Source organism: Ricinus communis, chromosome 4, assembly GCF_019578655.1.
Source record: "Ricinus communis isolate WT05 ecotype wild-type chromosome 4, ASM1957865v1, whole genome shotgun sequence".
In the NCBI taxonomy this organism is placed as follows: Eukaryota; Viridiplantae; Streptophyta; class Magnoliopsida; order Malpighiales; family Euphorbiaceae; genus Ricinus; species Ricinus communis.
In genome coordinates this window covers 12,688,854-12,708,760 of record NC_063259.1, presented here as the reverse complement: position 1 = coordinate 12,708,760, position 19,907 = coordinate 12,688,854, and the positions used below count along the sequence as shown (strand labels likewise).

General features: G+C 36.0%; 2 non-coding genes across 2 annotated transcripts; both read right to left on the bottom strand.

Moving 5' to 3' along the window:
* Positions 1–1,259: 1,259 nt before the first annotated feature.
* Positions 1,260–1,366, bottom strand: LOC112535105. The gene has a single exon (XR_003079299.1). It is a non-coding gene; the product is annotated as a small nucleolar RNA R71 (small nucleolar RNA).
* Positions 1,367–11,281: 9,915 nt separating this feature from the next.
* On the bottom strand, positions 11,282–11,389 carry LOC112535109. The gene has a single exon (XR_003079303.1). It is a non-coding gene; the product is annotated as a small nucleolar RNA R71 (small nucleolar RNA).
* Between the last annotated feature and the right edge of the window lie 8,518 nt (positions 11,390–19,907).

Genomic DNA, 19,907 nt, shown 5'->3' with positions numbered 1-19,907 from the left:
CATTACGCATATTTGATTGGATTAGCTTTAGTGCAGTTTTTTATGATCTCAAGATCAAGAATTGAAAAGTGGCCTTCATCAACTTTATAGAGAACGTCCTAGCCTATTATTATTATGAATGGCTCAACACCATATTAGATTGCTAGGGATGAGAAAACTTAGGTCAAAATCAGATGTTGTGTAGTAGTTAAATCACCTTTCCCTCCTGTTAGGAATTAGAGGTTTAATCACTTGAGAAAGGTTTTTACCTAATTTTGGAGAATGCCAACTCAGATCATGGTTTTAATTTAATTGCTATTTATTTCATGAAATATTCAACTTATTAGATGATTCATTACCTGAATAGGCTTTATCTTTGATAAATACACTAATTGTTTAGTCCTTGTTTTTAACATTAGTTCACTCTTAAATATTACTATAATCAGACTATATTTGATTGCTATACATTAGTATATTATTGAAAATAGTATTCATAATTAAGTCCTCAGTGGAACGATACTCTTATTCCTCACTTTATTACTTGGTACAATCGGTGCACTTTGCCGTATGCGGATAGGGCGCATTAAGTTTTTAGCGCTGTTGCTAGGAACTTTTTATTATGATATTATTAGTAATTCAAAAGCTAGTGACTTTTAGTATTTTTTATTTTTATTTGATTATTCTTATTGTATTTGTGTTTTCCTTAAGTACTTAGATATGTGGATGACCCAATCTAGTTCAACAAAACTATTTGCTTACAAACCAGAGTTGAAAAGAACTTTGAGGAGATAGCATAGGGAAGAAAGAGAATGAGCTTTAGCCGAAACAGTGGCAGAGTTAGAGAATTAGAATCAAGAGGATCAAAAGGAACCAAACCAAGGAGAGGAATAATTGAGAATGGCAGCTCCACTTAGGGATAGAAGCATGCTAGAATATGCATGCCCGACTCTAAATGGGGCTACATCGAGTATTGTTCGACTAAACTTTGCAGAAAACAATTTCGAGATCAAACCCAACATTATTCAAATGGTGCAAAACAACTGCATGTTTGATGGTTTACTAAACGAGGATCTAAACATTCATTTGGACGATTTTCTTGAGATCTATGATACCTTTAAGATTAATGGGGTATCAGATGATGCTATTAGATTAAGGCAATTCTCATTCCCATTGAGTGATAAGCCAATAAAGTGGTGGAAGTCGTTTCTAATTGGAACATTTACAACTTGGAATCAGCTAGTCGAGAAATTATTGGAGAGATACTTTCCACCTTCTAATATGAGTTGAGGAATGACATAGCAGGGTTTCTTCAGTAGGAGAATGAAACTCTATATGATTGTTGGGAATGATTCAAGGATTTTTTGACGAGTTGTCCACATCATGGTTTACCCCTATGGCTGCAAATTTAGATATTCTTTAATGGATTGAATAATGCAAGTAAATAATCTATTAATGCAGCAGCACGTAGATCATTAAATAATAAGACTCTAGAGCAAGCTATGGATCTTATTGAAGATATGGCAGTCACGAATTATCAGTGGCAAAATCAGAGAGAGTAGGTTCAAGTCAAAGGTGTTAGAGTCCATGCAATAGACCCCATGGTAGCTGCAAAGGCACAGTTAGACGCCATGAGCAAGAAGATGGATGCTTTAACTATGTCTACATTTGGAAGACAAGCACAAGTTATGACTTTTGATTGGTGTGAGGGTGGTCATCAAAGTCAAGATTACCAAAATGGAAATACTTTCACTAAAGCCAGAGCAGGTTGATTATATAGAAAATGCTCTGGACCAACAGAACAACCCCTATAGTAATACTTATAATCCAGGGTGGAGAAATCATTTGAGTTTCTTTAGGAGAAATCAAAATTAACAAAGTCCTCCACCACCAAGATTCCAACAATAGAACCAGCAGTAAGCTCCTCATAGAAGGAGTAATTTAGAGGAGATGATGGAGAAATTCATTTTAGCTTTTGAATTGAGGTTTCAATCTATAGAAACCGCTCTAAGGAACTAACAAGCTTCAATTTACAATTTAGAGAATCAAATGGGGTAGATTACAAATCTTTTGAGCGAAAGACTCCAAGAAAGCTTGCCTAGCAACATAGAGAAAAATCATAGAGCGCAATTCAAGGTCATTACCTTGAGAAGTAGAAAAATAAGTGGAGAAACGATCTAATGCGGTTAAAAAGGTAGTTAAAGAAGAGAATGGTGTAGAGGCTAAAGTGAAAGAAAAAGTAGAAGCATCACCAAAATCTACCCCTTTTGTGAAGGAGTATAAACCAAGGGTGCCTTATCCATCCTGTCTTCTAAAGAACAAATTGGATACACAATTTGGTAAGTTTCTTGAACTCTATAAATAGTTTCATATTAACATACCTATTTTGCAAGGTCAATCGCAAATGTCCAAGAATGCTAAGTTCTTAAAGGAACTCCTCTCTAACAATAGGAAACTTAAGAAAGTGTCAATGGTGCAACTGTTAGAAAAGAGCTTGGTAATCATCTAGAGGAGATTACTAAAGTAATTGAAAAACCTAGGGAGTTTCACTATTCCTTGTTTTATTGGTAATATAAATGTTGATAATGCATTGGCTAATGTAGGGGCTAGCATTAGTGTTATGCCTTATAAATTATTAAAGAAATAGGACTAGGAGAACCTCAACAACAAATTATGAGTGCTTAGCTAGTTGATAAATCTATTGTATACCCTCGGGGTATCAATAAAGATGTGTTGGTAAAGGTTCAAGAGTTTAATTTTCTCTATGGATTTCGTGATCATGGATATGGATGAGGATGTTGGTGCTTTCCTTATCCTTGGTAGACCCTTTCTTGCTACAGCTAGAGCCATTATTGATGTTCATGTTGATAAGCTCATTCTTAGGGTAGGGGATAAACAATTGACCTTCCAAACCCTTAATGTCATGAAACACCCACTTGCACTTGATGATATGATAGGGTATGAAACTATCAATTTTATTTCATCTATTGTTGTTTAAGATCCTCTTGTGTTGTGTCTTATGCAAAAACAGGAAAAACTAGGAACATTGGAAGCTGTTAAGCAATAAGCCTATCTAGAGGCTGGGAAATCAATAAAGAAGTGGCCATTTGAAACTATTGAGATGTCCAAAAAAGAAGTAATGAAGCCTCTTATTAAGGACCCACTAACTTTGAAGCTTAAGTAGTTCTCATCTCATTTAGAATATGCATTTTTCTTGGAGATGATTAAGCTCCTTAATGCAAGTTGGTATGGAGGAGTGAACCTCCACTTTGCTCTGACATTTGAGCTAGACTTTTATTTTGCTTTGTTTCTATGTCTTTTATTCTATTTTTGGATGATTTTACTTAATTAGGATATTTATGGTTTTCTATTTTTGGTGTTTTTATTTTCCTTTATTATTGGATGACTGCATATGCTATAACCTTTACTTTTATTGTTAACTATTCGATAGATAATCAGATGACTCGTGAATTGGAATGGATTTTGGATTCAAAAAAGAAAATGAAAATCATTCGATTTAGGAGTCTTTTCCTCCTTTTGTTTTATTGCACGTTATATACCAAACACAATAGGGACAATGCGTCGATTAAGTGTGGGGGAAGGGTTTTTATTGTCTTTTGCTTATTTTGTGGCTGATTTTCTATAAGCTTATTGAGTCTAATTAATTACTTATTATGATTTCTCTCTCTCGAATTTGTAGGTTCAAAGTAATAAACTTGGTTAGTTGCTTATTGAATTGTGATTTAATTGATTTGACTTTGAATTATGAATTGAACTTGGTATAAATGCTAGGATTTTTTATTGATGTTGTTGCATTATTTTTATATCTTGAAACTTTAGTTATGTTTATGAGCATTAATTTTTTTAAATTTCTCTTAATTTTATTGAGTAGACACATCCAATACCCCTTTGTACTTTCTTGTTCTTTTAAGATATCAAAAAAATATGAACCTAAAAAAAAATATAGTGCTTAGAGTTTTTTGCTCTATTCCACTATTATCAAAAAGATCTGAAATGAAAAGAAATAAATTAAAGGAAATTGAGTAAATGAATGGTTGTTTGAATTTGTGACTCTAGTTGAGTAACCGGGGGTTGGCATCACCAATGTCTACGCTCGCCTCAAAGGGCTAGAATGACAATTTCGAGTATGCTTAAATCTCTAAGAAAAAAGACATGACTAATTGCACTTCATGAGAATTTGTTTTGTGCTTAGGAGGAAAGTTTGTATCTCTATTTTCTTTGATATTTTGAGTTGTTTGGAAGGAATGCTCATTCCTATAACTTTGGATGTCAATTTTTTAACTTTCTTTGCTTCCTATTATGAGATTGCACTAGATGTTGATATTTTATTTAAGAATCGATTATTGGTTAATGATTCTAGGTTGTGATGATATAAATGATTAACCTTGATGATATTTGGTATCTATTTATTGGAGAGAGAGTTTGTCATTTCTTTATTTTTAATTCTATTCAATTTGCTTGAGGACAAGAAATTGCTCCAGTGTGGGGGATTGAGTTTGATTTGTTCGTTCAAACTTGGTTTTTAGTTCTTTTAGGCACTTTAAGGAGTTGAATGGAATTGAAAAGCATGAGAATCAAGCAAAGGAAAGACATATTTACTCAAAGTTTAGTCTAACAGGGAAGCCACACACTCATGTGGTCTTCCTGTGTGAGTTATGAAAAATGGCAAATTGCAAGAAGGGTCTACACGGGAAGCCCACACGGCTGTGTGCTCCCCGTGTAGAAGAAAATGGCATATTTTAGCACTATATAAATTTGATTGCATTAACTTTAGTGCAGCTTTTTGTGATCTTAAAGATCTAGAATTGAAAAGTGGCATTCATCAACTTTATAGAGGATGTCTTAAGCTATAATTATTGTGCATGGCTCAACTCCATATTACATTTCTAGGGATGAGAAAACTTGGGTCGAATTCAAATGTTGTGCAGTTTATCTATTTGGATCAGTCTCAGTGTTTGGGCCTTATCTAGAGCTACAAAGGTCTGATTCAGGTGATTCAAAATTCTAAAAAATAAACTATTCTTCAAGAGATACAACTATGATGAAGAGCGCAAGCACCAATTAGATTTCTAAAATGTCCTAAAATAGCCCACAAAGTAAAGAATGGGAAGAGACACATATTCAAGCTACGAAAAGCTTTAGATGCCACACGGCCGAGTGGCTACCCATGTGGTCCTGTGTGGATCATTAAAAATTTACTATTTAAGGAAATTTTAAGGTAATTTGAAAGGGCGATCAACTTTAGTTCATTTCGAGAGCGAAAAACACTTATAGAACTCAATTTCTTTCCATTTCTAGGGTTTGATTGGTTATTTTTCAAGGAAGAACGTCATTTCCACCTTTGTTTTCCAAGATTAAAGATTCGTATCTCTACTCATCCATGAGTAGTTTGAGATCTTCTTTCCTTCATCTTTGTTTCTTAATTTCAATATGTAGGAACTAATCTTCTTGCTATTTAGGTTTTGATGAACCCTAATTTGTATTGTATGGATTTATTGAATGTTAATGCAATTAAATATTTTCTATGAGTTCCTTTGGCTACTTAATCATCTATATCAATTAATAAGTCGACGTATTGATTGAAATTTTTTTTCATAAACTGATTAGAGATGACTATTTATGAATTGATCACATCTTAGGGATTGAGGATCAATTGGGATACTAAAGATAGATCTACAAGATCCTTAGGTTAATAGTTCCATAATCTTAATGCATGACCTAAGTGAGTGGGTTTGGGAAGAGATTCCACTCCCTCCTCTTAGGAATTAGGAGTTTAATCACTTGAGAAAGGTTTGTATCTAATTTTGTGGAATGCCAATTCAGCTCATGGTTTTGATTTAATTGCTATTTGTCTCATAAAGTATTTAACTTATTGGAGGAATTTATTACCTAAATAGACTTTATCTTTGATAAATACACCAATTGTTTAATCCTTGTTTTTAATAGTAGTTCACTTTTAAATATTACTATAACCAAACTACATTTGATTACTAGACATTAGTATATGAATGAAAATAGTATACAGAATTAAGTCTTCTGTGGAACAATACTCTTACTCATCACTTTATTACTTGATATGATCAATGCATTTTTCCGTGTGCAGATAGTGCGCATCATCTTGGTATCCTCGTATAACTAGATTGTTTGTCTTAATTAAGACATAATTTTGAATTTATGTCTAAATGTTTGACTTTGTCTTGAAAGGAAATAAAATTAAAACTAAGAATATGTTAAAGGCAATTAGTTATTAATTAAATCTTATTTAATTAATTTTAATCCTCTATAACTTTCGTTAACTAAGATTAAAAATTTGATTTTCTAGTATGACTAGGATTAGTGAAGTTTGTTTGCTCAAAGATTACTTTATGTCATAATTTTTGTTTGGCCGAGAATCACATTCTAAATAAGGAGAATTTTTATCTTTGAATATGATTTAATTATTTTAATTCTTCATACCCCATTTAGTCCTAATTGTATGCAATGATCAAATAACTTGAATTATGATATCTTAATATTAGAGTAATGCCCTAAAGACAAAGAGTTGTTAGATGATCTATGTTAATTTATACATCATAATTGATGGCATATTGATAGGCTATTTGTGTAGCTACAATCTAAGGCAGTGAACCTATCGATGAAATCTAGCACTAATGGCGAGTATGAAGGTCGTATCCCTCGGGAAAGTAAAAGCCCGGAGTTACTACTTTGTTCTTTGTTATATTAGCCTAAAATGAATGATGAATAATTTCTAAATTTATTAATAATTACAAGCTGAGTTCTAAGTGAGATGCAGGAATAAATGGATAAATAAAATAACCAAGATAAGAAAGCAAACCCAAAGGGAACCTAGACTAGTTGGCAACAAAAGATAACAGATTGATGAATCCAATTATACTACCCATGGATGAATTCTTAATTGAATTCGGTTTCTCTCTCGAGATAACTGAATTCCTAAACTCAAGAACCTAAAGTTGGAATCTCTTCCTAAGGATTGATTCTTAAATTAGCATTAAGCTTTAATCCGCCTCTATTAAGCTTTGTTAATTCTTAATCCGGCTAGTTAATTATCCTTATCTCTAAGTGATTATTAATCAGTTCTTGCTATTCAAAATTCCAATTGCCAAATGGACTTCTCAATCACCTAAAGCAATCTAAACACCACAATTCACAACGTCTCATGAATAATGCATTATCTTATTAATACTGAAAGCAAGAAGGATACAAAACTAAACTCAAGCAATCCAACAATTTAATACTAAGCCAACATAGTAAAGAAATCCTAATGGATTTAACCGATCTAGCTAGACATGTTCAAGTTGAAAACAACTAGGAAATCAATTACAATGAAAGAATAATGAAAATGAAACATGTACACCCTTTTCTCTCAAATTGGATGAACAGCTCCAAATCTGAATCTACACTACGATTGATCTCCCCAATTGCCTCTTGATTTGCTCCACTACTGCTTTACACTCAGAATCTTGCAATTCCGGGGTTCTCACTCTCTGCAACTCTCTCTCGAACTCAGTACTCTGCAAAGACCGAACCAGCTGCCAAAACTCTCCTCCTCCTTGCTTGCCCTAGCTCAAGAAATCGCTTTCCTTATATACTTGTCCCAGCACGGCCTTGGTCAAGGCCGTGCTGAACCTTCGGATCTCACAAGTTAGGTTTTCTTCCTGGTTGTGCCCCCACCGGTGTTGAGCCACCACGGGCCGTGCTGGAGACCATGACAGCCTCGAAAACTGTGCCCAAAATGCCACATTTGAGGATCAAAGGCTAATGATTAGTCACGGACATAGTCCAAGCCGTGCTGATCAGCACGGCCTTGACCTAGGCCGTGCTTAATGTTTGACATGCGAACCCTTGTCCAATTTTGATGAATTCTCGTCCGTTTTCTCACGTATTGATATATAATTGCTCAAACACTGATGATGGTCCTATAAATTCTCCCGAAATGTAAAAGAACACAAAATACGGGTGATCTTGGAATAAAGGCACAATAATTGCTAAGAAAATACACAATAATATGCAAGCAAATATATGTAAAACTATGCACATCACATATAATTATACTAAAGGCATTGTTCAACTCTAATAGTACGAGTAGTCGAATATTATCAAAGAATAATCCAAATTATTAGAGATGAATACCATGGAATGTAAACTATTAAAGATGAACACCATGGAATAATCAAAACTGTAAGAGAAATTATATAGCGAGTTTATAATGATGATTGTTCTTATTACATATGTTCCTAAAGTTTGATCATAGTCAATGATTGATCAAGAATTAGATATTGATCAAACGCTCGATACTGCCATAATGTGTTATCATTTAAAAAAGGTTGAGGAATAGGGATTCTGCCATAAGCATATGGGTGCTTGTTACAAGAATAAGTTCATTGAATATGATCCCACTGAGTAGTAGTCTATATGGAATTTACCCCAAGTGTCTATGGACAATACTCTTATGACAATCATGTAAGATGTGATCCTTAGACTTGAGATAATAATGTATTATCTTATACGAGGATTCCTATACTTTGATAATATTTTATGTTCTCATATCCATGGAGCGCTCAAAGGATAGTTACTAGATACAGTAATAGTCACATGAAGATAATAAGTTATCAATAAATAATTTATTTCCCAAGGTAATATGTCATGGGACCTTATCCTGATGATTCTTGATGTGCTTTAACACAGAAATTCCTGACCAAGATTTTATGAATAAAGATTATAAAAAGTGCTTCATAGATCTTATTCAAGATGTTAAATGTCATTATCAAGAATAAATACAATTGGCTCAATTATAGAGTTGACACTTGCATCCATGCCCTATGAATCAATTGGGATAAAAGTACAATGAAAGGATTGAATGGCATTGTAAGATTTTTCACTCTAAAGGTTGATAAAAGCATTTTAATCATTCCTACATATTTGGGTAGTCATGATGCATTGTTATATGTCAATCTTGATCTATGGAATTAACATTGAATTAAAGGAGTTTACTTCAAAATCCATATTTATTTCAAACATATTAGGAATCTTTTAGATCACATACAAATAGGCTTTAAGTGAGGATTAAAATGAGACTTTAAGCATTAGGCTTAAGCTCATATATATTAGGCCTAATTAAAAGTTAATTAATTAAGAGCTAATGGACCTTGAATAATAGGCCTATAATGGATTTGTTATCCACGAATTAGTTCTTATATTATATTAATGTTATCTAACAAACATTAATGTTTTGATTTCTTTTCTCTTTTTCATAAAAAGGAAAAGAAAAATTATTTTTAAATAAACAAAGCCAAAAATAGTTTATATCAATTAATAAAATGTACATGAACTTGTAGTGCATTAATTACAATAAGGATAAAAAGTGAAGTTTGGCTCTCCAAATATTGAGAGCCAAATCCACTCTTTACTTTATATTTAAAAAATCAAGAGTGTGTTAGAGTCTTTGATATGTCCAAATTATATATAGTTATTTAGAGAATGTTAGAGCTTTAATGGTATATTTTCCATAATTCTATTATTTACCTAAGGGACAATCTAGTCATTTTGTATAATTATTAAGATTTATATTAAAGTTATTATGGGATAATACTTGGTGGAGATAAGGATATCTAGAGTCTTATCTATTAGATAAACTTATCTTTGGAATACTTATTTTTAGGAAGACTTATCTTGGTGCAGGACTTTTCTCTATATATATCTGTACAAACCTACTTCTCAAAGAGAAGGAGAGGTCTCTCCTATCTGCTCTCTGTAATATCTCACATCTACATATGTCCACCATTTTTGTCTCTACAATTCTCTATTATTCTTCTACAAACACTTTAGTTTTAGTTTTCGTTGTTGTTTTAAGATCTAAGAAGTTTCTCAAGAAGTGGAGAGTGAGGACCAATCATCTTCCTACTTAAAGGATTCTAGATTTCGAGGAAGCTTTTACTTTCTTTCTTGTTTTTATGACTTTCTATTTAATTACAATGACCATTTTATTAAATATGTCAGACTAGTTTTCATAAGTGTTTAACTTAACCTTTTTACTTATGTATGAGCTTTGTTATCTTTTTATTTAATGAGTAATTTCTTTACCTTCATATCTTTATTAGTTTCAGTTATTATTGTTGGTTGACCATCATATTAATTTAACAATAGTAATTGTTATGAAAGTATTTAGATTAAATGTATTAGAAATACCATATTTACTTCAATTTATATTGGTATAAGAAACTTTAGTTACATTTTTAGATTCAGTAATTAAAGGAAAAGGAACATCGCCATTTCATTTATTAGATCTATACTTAAGGTTAAAACAAGAAAAACGTTAAGTAATTGGCTAGGCTAAATACTGTTTGTTATCATATAGATTTTTTTATCATATCATTGCATATTTACTTTATAGTTTATTTTATTTCTTTTATGAATATTCGACTTTCTCAAAATACTAGTTTAGAGTGTTTAGAGTATTTAGATTTACTTTTGTTGTTTTGTGTTGATAATTAATCTTTATAATAAGTAGCCTCATAGTTTCTTGAGAGATCGACCTCGAGGTGAATTTACCTATAAGAACAGTTCATGCACTTGCGATTACTAACTTAGACACATCAAGTTTTTAGTGCCATAAAGGAAAACTGTGTCCAAATTTTATTATATTAATTGATTGTCAAGTTCTTGTTTTGTTTAAATTTTATTTTTAAGTTTTTATATATGAAATCTTTCTTTATTTTCTATGCCTATCAAAAAAATTAAATTTGGTGATTCATCAACTCAAAATCCATACAACTTAAGATCAACTATTAGAAATGTAGAAGACCAAGAAGTGGAAAGTGAGTTTGTGCTTGAAAAAGTTGAAGAGGAATAAAAAAAAAAGAAGTTGAAATCATGGCAAAGCCACTAAGAGAAATAGGAGTGGAAAGGCAAATGACTATGAAAGATTATGCATGACTTATAATTGTCAATACTACTTCATGCATAGTTCTAGGTGATGCATCTAGAAATTATGAACTTAAGAACATTCACTTTAATATGCTTCCTTCATTTTATAGTATGCCTAGTGAGGATGTATTAACATTTATTAGAGAATTTTTTTCCCATGGTTCATACTTTTCCATCATCTGGACTTAATAAGAATCAATTAAGAATGAGGTGTTTTCCTTATTCATTGAAAGAAAAAGCAAAGGCTTGGTTGATGACCGTACCTCCTAATTCTTTGAAAACTTGGGATGAAGTTTACCAAAAATGTATGAGTGAATCCCACTCACATTAAAAGACTAAAAAATTAAGGGCTAAAATCTCTAACTTTAATCAAAAGGGATACTAAATCCTTTTATGAAGCATGAGATCCCTTCAAATCATTTTTATTACAATGCCCACACCATGGATACCCACTTCTAGTAACTAGCCAATCATTTTATGATAGGTTAACACAATAATACCAATGTATGGTTGATAATGTAGTTGGGAGTCCTATGTTAGAAAAGACTGTTGATGAGATTTTTATATCTTTTAAGATGTTAGAAGCCAATTCACAATAAAAAAATATGAGAACAAAAAGAGTAGAAGTGAATGAAGTAGTAGCTAGTAGTGAGATGGCTATGCAATTGGCTGAATTGACAAAGCAAGTTAAGATGCTTGCCTCAACTAAAAATGTACCAAGCAATAAGGTATGTGGTATTTGTGTTATTTATAGTCATGGTGCTAATATTTTTCATCTTTTGATAATTATAAAGGAAATATATATTACCAAGCAAATTTGATGTATTCTTAACAACCTAGACAGCCTATGAATGACCCTTATTCCAACATATATAACCTAGGTTGGAGAAACCATCTAAATTCTTCTTAGAGATATAATGATCAAAACCCACCATAATTATTAAGGAACCCAAATCAACCTCATTACCAAGACCAATATTCTCAATTACAAAGAAACTTCAATCCTTTCTTTCGGGATCAAGAATAAACTTTTTAATCTAATGAGTAAAGAAAGCCAAGTTTGCAAGAAATACTTCAATCATTTATGATGGCTTCTCATGATAGGATAGAGAGGAATGAGAAAAGCCAGATTCTGTTGAGGCTTCAATGAAGTGTTTAGAAGCTCAAATGGGACAAATTGTTGAAGGTGTTCAAGAGCTTAAGAAAGGAAAACTATTAAGTCGGCCTGAACAAGCAAATTCTATTACTGTTATCAAAAGTGGTAAAGTAGTTGATAATAAGATTGATATGAAACTAAAGGGAACTCTTCTTCTTATGCAAGTACACCTAAAGATGGTGGATTATTGGAAGTAAAAATCAATGAAGATAGTAAAAATAAAGAAAAAGTATAGCCTAATCTTAGGCTTGGCAAGAAAGAAATGAAGCATTTTCTAGACTTGAATTTCATAAGATAGCTCAGCCTTGTAGGCCGTTTATTCCTTTTGCAAACCGACTCAAAGAGAGAAAAAAAGGATAAGTAATTTTCTAAAAATATTGAGATGCTCTTTAAAGTTTAACACTAATATATACCAAAAAACAATTTCTAGAGATATAGAAGAAAACTTACTAGTTCAAGTAGGTAAGTTAATAATTCTTGTTGATTTTGTAGTGCATGATATGGAAAATACACCAGCAAGGGATAAGCAGCAAACTTTACTCCTTGGTAGACCTTTCATGGCAACTACTAAATTTGTGACTGATGTACATAATTGAAAACTTACCATGACAATTTTAGGAGACTGTGGAATTTAAAGTGTTTGATTCTCTTGTAAATCTACTATTGATGAGTATTCATATGTTTCTTATTTAAATTCTGTTATTTATGATAAAGTATATGATGATATTTCATTCTTAATTGATAAGAGCTTTTTAGACATTTTAGATGTTCTAATTAAAAGTATAAACCCATACTTAAAAGAAATAGCTTATGACCAAGAGGTTGAGTGCATGGATGAACGCCTACCATAAGCATAATCAGGAATGTCTAGCTATAGATAATAAACTTAGCAATTTTATTTTATTTTTATGCATTTAAGTTATTTTAATTTTCTTTTATTTTAAAATCTTAGTGTTTTATGTTTGCTTTGTAGGCCTATGAAGGAAAAGTCGGCTTTCCTATCTTTTTTAATTATATGCTTTCATGTTTAATTGATCTTATGTTATTATGTGGATATTGAGTGCTTAGTATGCGTTGAATGTTTGATTCTTTATTAAGAAAATATTAAATTAGGAATTATTTAACTCTAGACTTGTTTTATTTTTCTTGTAGGATTAGGAATTAGTTTTTCTTTTAATATGCTTGTCATTAGTTAGGAACTAGTTAATCTTTTAAATTAATGTTATTTTTAGTTTTAGTGATTCTCTAATTTTAAATTTTTATTCTGTTCAATTTTTAGCTTAAGTTGTCAATTTCTTTAATTTTTAATTATTTAAGTATTTATAATTTAAGTTTTTTTAATTTTAGTTTAAATCATGTTTTTCATTAATTATTTACTATTATAGTGTATAAAAGTTAGTTACAAGTGTTTAAGAATTTTTCAAAAACAAAAAAGAATTTGTGCTAGCTAAGTCACAACAGCGCAAAGTCACATAGGCCCGTAGAAGTAGCAGAGCACCAGATGCACGAGCCTGTACGAGAAATAGTGCGAGCTCATACGAGAAGCGGCAGGGGCACATAGCAGAGTCAATGCAGTAGGGGAACGTGTCACATGAGTTTTGTTTTATCCCCAAACTTTGCCCACGTGCGGCCTAGCTTACTTGATTTCCCCCAAAGTTAAGATTGCTAGTCAGCCTTCCCTCGAATGCCAAACTCGACAAAATGGCAGCAATTACGCAAACGGAAGTAAGCTTAAGAAAGTGGCACAAAGAGAGCACAAGAGTTTGGAAAGGTAAGCTTGTATATTCTCTCTATGTCTCTGTCTATCTATATCTTACAAATGAAGCATGGAGGGGGTATTTATAGGCATGGATGGCCACCATCCCCACCTCCTTAAAAGAATGTCCTAGAATACTACTTATGTCCATACAAGTCTAGAATATTCTAGAATATTCTAGAGTATTCTAGTATATACAAGAATTGTCCCCTCTCTTCTAGAATGTTGTAGAAGTATCTACACACTTCTAGAATATTCTAGAAGTATCTACATCTTTCTAGATTGTTCTAGAAAGTTCTAGACTATTCTAGAGTGTTCTAGAATGTTCTACATCCTTCTAGAGAGTTCTAGAGTATTCTAGAGAATTCTACGCTAGTCTAGAGTGTTCTGAAGAATTCCGCACTACTTTAGTGCTCTTGGAAAAAAATTTTGGATTTGAAGCTCCACGATGTGACATTCTCCCGCACCTAATCTGGCAACACCCCCGTTGCCTTCTCCTCGTAAGCTTTGATTTGCTCCTCGAATTGCCACAAGTCGCGAATTGGCTCCCAATTTGCCTCACTTTCGGGAAGTCCCTTCCACTTGACAAGAAACTCGGTCATTGGAGGTTGGTTGGATTGTGGCACCTTACGATGGGAGATGATGGAGTCCACCTCTTTATCATACGGAGCCCGCACATTCAAAGGAGCTCTTTTAGACTTACCCCGGCTCGGGTCATCACGATCCTCCCTATAAGGCTTCAGCATGCTCACATGAAAGACAGGATGTACTTGATGCCTTGTGGAAGTTCCAGCTTGTACGCTACCTTACCCACACGTTTGATAATAGGGAAAGGTCCATCGTACCTTCTCCTGAGTCCCCAATGAAGTCCGTCAGCTTTGTCATGCAAATATAGCTTGACAAGCACCTTGTCCCCTTCCTTGAACTCCATTGGTCTCCTCTTTTTGTCCGCCTACTTCTTCATTCGCTTGGACGCCTTCTCCCAGTAGGCTCGAGCAACGTCGGCTTGCTCCTTCCATTCCTTCGCAAGCTTGAAGGCGGGTAGACTTCGGCTTGACCAATCTATGGCAAGAGTGCTCGGTATGTAAGGTTGTTGGCCCGTAACTATCTCGAATGGACTCTTGCCTGTAGACTCGCTTCGTTGCAAGTTACAAGAGAATTGGGCAACATCAAGCAACTTAGCCCAATCTCGTTGGTTGGCACTCATATAGTGCCTCAAATATAGTTCCAAGAGTGCATTGATCCTCTTAGTTTGCCCATCCGTTTGGGGGTGCAAGCTTGTAAAGAACCTGAGGTCGGTGCCTAGTAGCTTGAACAATTCTATCGAAAAACAACCCGTGAAGCAAGTATCTCGATCGCTCACTATTGATTTTGGCATACCCCAATACTTTACCACATGCTTCATGAAAAGACGGGCAGCTTCTTTGGCGGTGACGGCCTTTGGAGCGGGAATGAATATGCCATATTTCAAGAATCGATCCACCACCATGAAGATCCATGCACAACCCTCGGATAAAGGAAGCCCCACGATAAAATCCATAGAGACACATTCCCATGGTTTCCCGGGAATAGAAAGTGGCTCTAGCAAACCACTCGGGGCTTGTTGCTCCATCTTGTCTTATTGGCACACAAGACAAGTCCTTATGTAGGCCTCCACATCTTCCCTCATGCGAGGCAAATAGTAGGCATTCTCCATAAGCACCATCGTGCGTTGTATGCCTGGATGACCCGCCCACTTGCTATCGTGGCACTCTTTAAGGATGTCCTTTCTAAGATTGTCATGAAGCGGCACGTATAGCCTCCTTCTTTTGGTGTACAGCAAGTCTTCTTCTAGCCAAAATCTTTGAGTCTTGCCTTCTCGAACAAGAGTAAGGAAGTTCTTGGCCATAGAATCATGCTTTAGCCCCTCCTTGATGCACTCCACCAAGTTGCATGTAAGGCGGCTTATATTAGCAAGTTCCCCCTTTCTGCTTAGTGCATCGGCAATAAGGTTTGTTTTACCTGGCTTGTACTCCATGACGTAGTCGAATTCTGCAAGAAAGTCTTACCACCTAGCTTGCTTTGGTGTGAGCTTCTTTTGCATTTGAAAGTAGCTAGTGGCAACGTTGTCGGTCTTAACAACAAACTTGCTCCCAAGCAAGTAGTGCCTCCACGTTCACAAGCAATGCACTATAGCGGTCATATCTTTCTCTTGCATCGTATACTTCTTTTCAGTGTCATTCAGTTTCCTGCTTTCAAAGGCTATTGGATGCCCCTCTTGAATAAGTACTCCACCAATAGCAAAGTCGGAAGCATCTGTGTGGATTTTGAATGCCTTCGTATGGTCGGGAAGTGCTAAGACCGGCCCCTCTATGATGGTCTTCTTTAGCCCTTCAAAGGCTTGTTGGCACTTCGTAGACCAATCCGAAGCACGACCCTTCTTTAATAGATCCGTCAAAGGAGTGGCAATGGATGAATAGCCCTTTATGAACCTCCGATAATAGTTCACCAAATTAAGGAAAGATCTCAACTCGGTCACCTTGGTTGGCGGCTCCCAATCTTGGATGGCCTTCACCTTTGAACCATCCATCCTTAACTTTCCATCGCTAATGATATGCCCAAGGAATGCCACCTCTCGTTGGGCAAAGGAGCATTTCTCCTTTTTGACGTAGAGCTCGTTATCCCGCAAGGCTTTGAACACTAGCCTTAAATGCTCCACGTGCTCCTCCAAAGTCTTGCTGTACACAACAATATCATCGAGATAAACAACAACAAACTTATCAAGGTAAGGAGCAAGTACCTTATTCATAAGTGTACAGAATGTGGCTGGTGCATTTGTGAGGCCAATGGGCATGACAAGGAACTCGTAGGATCCATATCTCATCACGCATGCTATCTTTGGCTCATGTCCCTCGGAAATGCGCACTTGATAATACCCAGACTGCAAATCCAACTTGGTAAACCACTTAGCACCACCAAGTTGATCAAAGATGTCGGCAATGTTAGGAATGGGGTACTTATTCTTGACTGTGATCTTGTTTAGTGCACGATAGTCTATGCACAACCGAAGAGAACTGTCATGCTTCTTCTGAAACAAGACCGGTGCACCATATGGAGCTTTGGATGGCCTTATATAGTCTGCATCAACTAGCTCCTTGATTTGCCTCCTTAGTTCCTCTAGCTCCGGAGGCGCCATTCGATAGGGTGCAAAGGCAGGTGGTTTGGCTCCCGGTTCTAACTCGATTTCGTGGTCCACTTCTCATCGTGAAGGAAGCTTCTTCAGCAACTCAGGTGGCATGAAATCTTTGAACTCATCAAGCACGCCTTGAATAGGGCTTGGAAGTGTGGCACCATCAACATTGGGACCTTCTTCCACCTTGAGGGTTGCTAGAAAGGTTGCCTCCTCCCTTTTTACCCCTTTTGAGAGTTGGATGGCCGATACCATCATATCTTGGCTAAGCTCCCTCTTTATTGGCACCACACAAGGTTGGCCATTCTCCATTATGCACATGGTGTTGGCATAGGGAACTAAGAACGCCTTCACCATGTCAAGGAAGTCCATGCCAAGATAGAATCATTGATCATCAATAGGAGCAATGGTGATATCGACCTTACCTTGCCATTGGCCTATATGGATGTTGGTCCCTCTCGCTATGCCAATGATGGGTAGCCTCTTAGCATTCACACCCTTGATGAAGCCCTTTTCCTTTTTATAAGGCAGCCCTATAGAGTCAGCCACCTCCTTCACCATGTACACCGTATCAGCCCTGGTATCCACCATGGCTTGGATGCTTTTGCCTCCGATGTTAGTCTCCATGTTAGTCTCCACGTACATCCTACTACGAGGCTTCTGCTCTACTTTAGCTTGGATGGCATTGAGGAGTCGAAGGGAAGCAATTCTTCGTTCTTCTTCTCGCTTCTCCTCTTCAGTGATTACTAATGCTCTAAGATTCCCACGCTTTGGACACTCGTAAGCACGATGAGGTCCATCATAAATGAAGCAAGCAAGCTTTTTTAGAGAAGAACTACGCTTTTCTTGCTTCTTCCACTTGCCTTTATCCTTGTACGAAGCCTTACCATCCTTGGTAGAATATTTTCCTCTATCTCCACCACCTTTGTCACTTCCTTCGTACTTCTTTACCTTTGGCTTGAATGAGTCCTTCTTCTTCAACTCGATTAAGGACTCAGAAACCGCCATCGCGGTGGCAAGGTCTTGCATACCTCGCCTTTCTAGCTCTAATTGAGTCCATCGAGACTAACCATCGATGAAGGCATGGAATGCTTCTTTCTCTCCCAAGTCGGGAATCTCCAACATCAATTTGGAGAATTCTTTCACATATTCCCGAACGTAGCCACCTCTATGTTGGAGTCGTCGAAGCTTTGACCTTGCCTCTTTCTCGGCATTGTCGGGATAGAATTGCTTCTTAAGCTCCTGCACAAAATCATCCCATGTATTAATGGTGCAAAGGCCCTTTTTCACATCCTCGCACCTGCATCTCCACCATACGGTAGCAATATCACTTAAGTAGAGAGATACGGACTTTACCTTAGTGGCGTCATCCACTATGCCCACAGCATCGAAGTATCTCTCCAAGTTCTATAGGAAGTTGTTGATCTCCCTTGCACTCCTAGCCCCACCATAGGCCTTTGGTTTAGGAGCATCGACTTTGTGCACCGTTGTTACTTGCGCTCCCCCACTATTTGCCAACACAGCCTTGCACAAGTTAAGCTCCACCTCGAGCTTATCGACCTTCTCCAAGCATTGGGTAAGCAACTTCTTAAGAGCCTCATTGTCCCTCGCTAAATTATCGGCGAGAACATTTAAGGCACCTTGCATCTCCCCTTGAAGCTCCCTATCGTCCTCCTTGGACTCTAGCTTCTCGATGCGAAGGTCCATGTCTTCGATTTTATCACACCAATCGAACATGGCAGTCTCCACCTTGACTAGCCTTTCCTCTGTCGCGCCAATCACATCGCGGGACTTATCCCTACGGCCTTTTCTGCTTTCCTTTCCTCCTTCCCTTGGAGTGGGAGGAGCGGTAGAAGTGGATTGCTCACCAACTTTGGCCATAATCTCGTGCAAGAATTCCCCAAAGAACTCAACCGCGCTCTAATGCCAATTGGGTTTTGATACAAACTTGGCTCTGATACCAACTATCACGTTAGTTTTGTTTTATCCCCAAACTTTGCCCACGTGCGGCCTAGCTTACTTGGTTTCCCTCGAAGTCAAGATTGCTAGTCAGCCTTCCCTCGGATGCCAAACTCGGCAAAATGGCAGCAATTATGCAAACGGAAGTAAGCTTAAGAAAGTGGCACAAAGAGAGCACAAGAGTTTGGAAAGGTAAGCTTGTATATTCTCTCTATCTCTCTATCTATCTATATCTTACAAATGAAGCATGGAGGGAGTATTTATAGGCATGGATGGCCACTATCCCCACCTCCTTAAAAGAATGTCTTAGAATACTACTTATGTCCATACAAGTCTAGAATATTCTAGAATAGCCTACATGTGTCTAGAATATTCTAGAGTATTCTAGTATATACAAGAATTGTCCCCTCCTTTCTAGAATGTTCTAGAAGTATCTACACCCTTCTAGATTGTTCTAGAAAGTTCTAGACTATTCTATAGTGTTCTGGAGGGTTCTACATCCTTCTAGAGAGTTCTTAAATATTCTAGAGAATTCTACACTAGTCCAGAGTGTTCCAGAGAATTCTGCACTACTCTAGCACTCTCGGCAAAAATTTTGGATTTGAAGCTCCACGGTGTGACACACGGGACATCAGTAGAGCGTAGCAAAGCACAACAGCTCCACACGACGCCATCAGCATGGGCGCTGGCTATCTACAGCAACACGGGACAGACCTCCACGAAGTGCGAAAAAATCCATAGGGGAGATAGGCACCAATGGCTTGGGCAGTCCACTTGGGCAATGAAAGTGCAGAAATTTTGAGTTATAGCTAATTTTGGGCAAAAATTAAGATAATTAAATCCAAGAAAATTAAGGATTAATTGTAAGAAAAAATAGAGTTATTTTTAAGTTAAAACACTCTCTTTAAAATTAAATACATATCCAT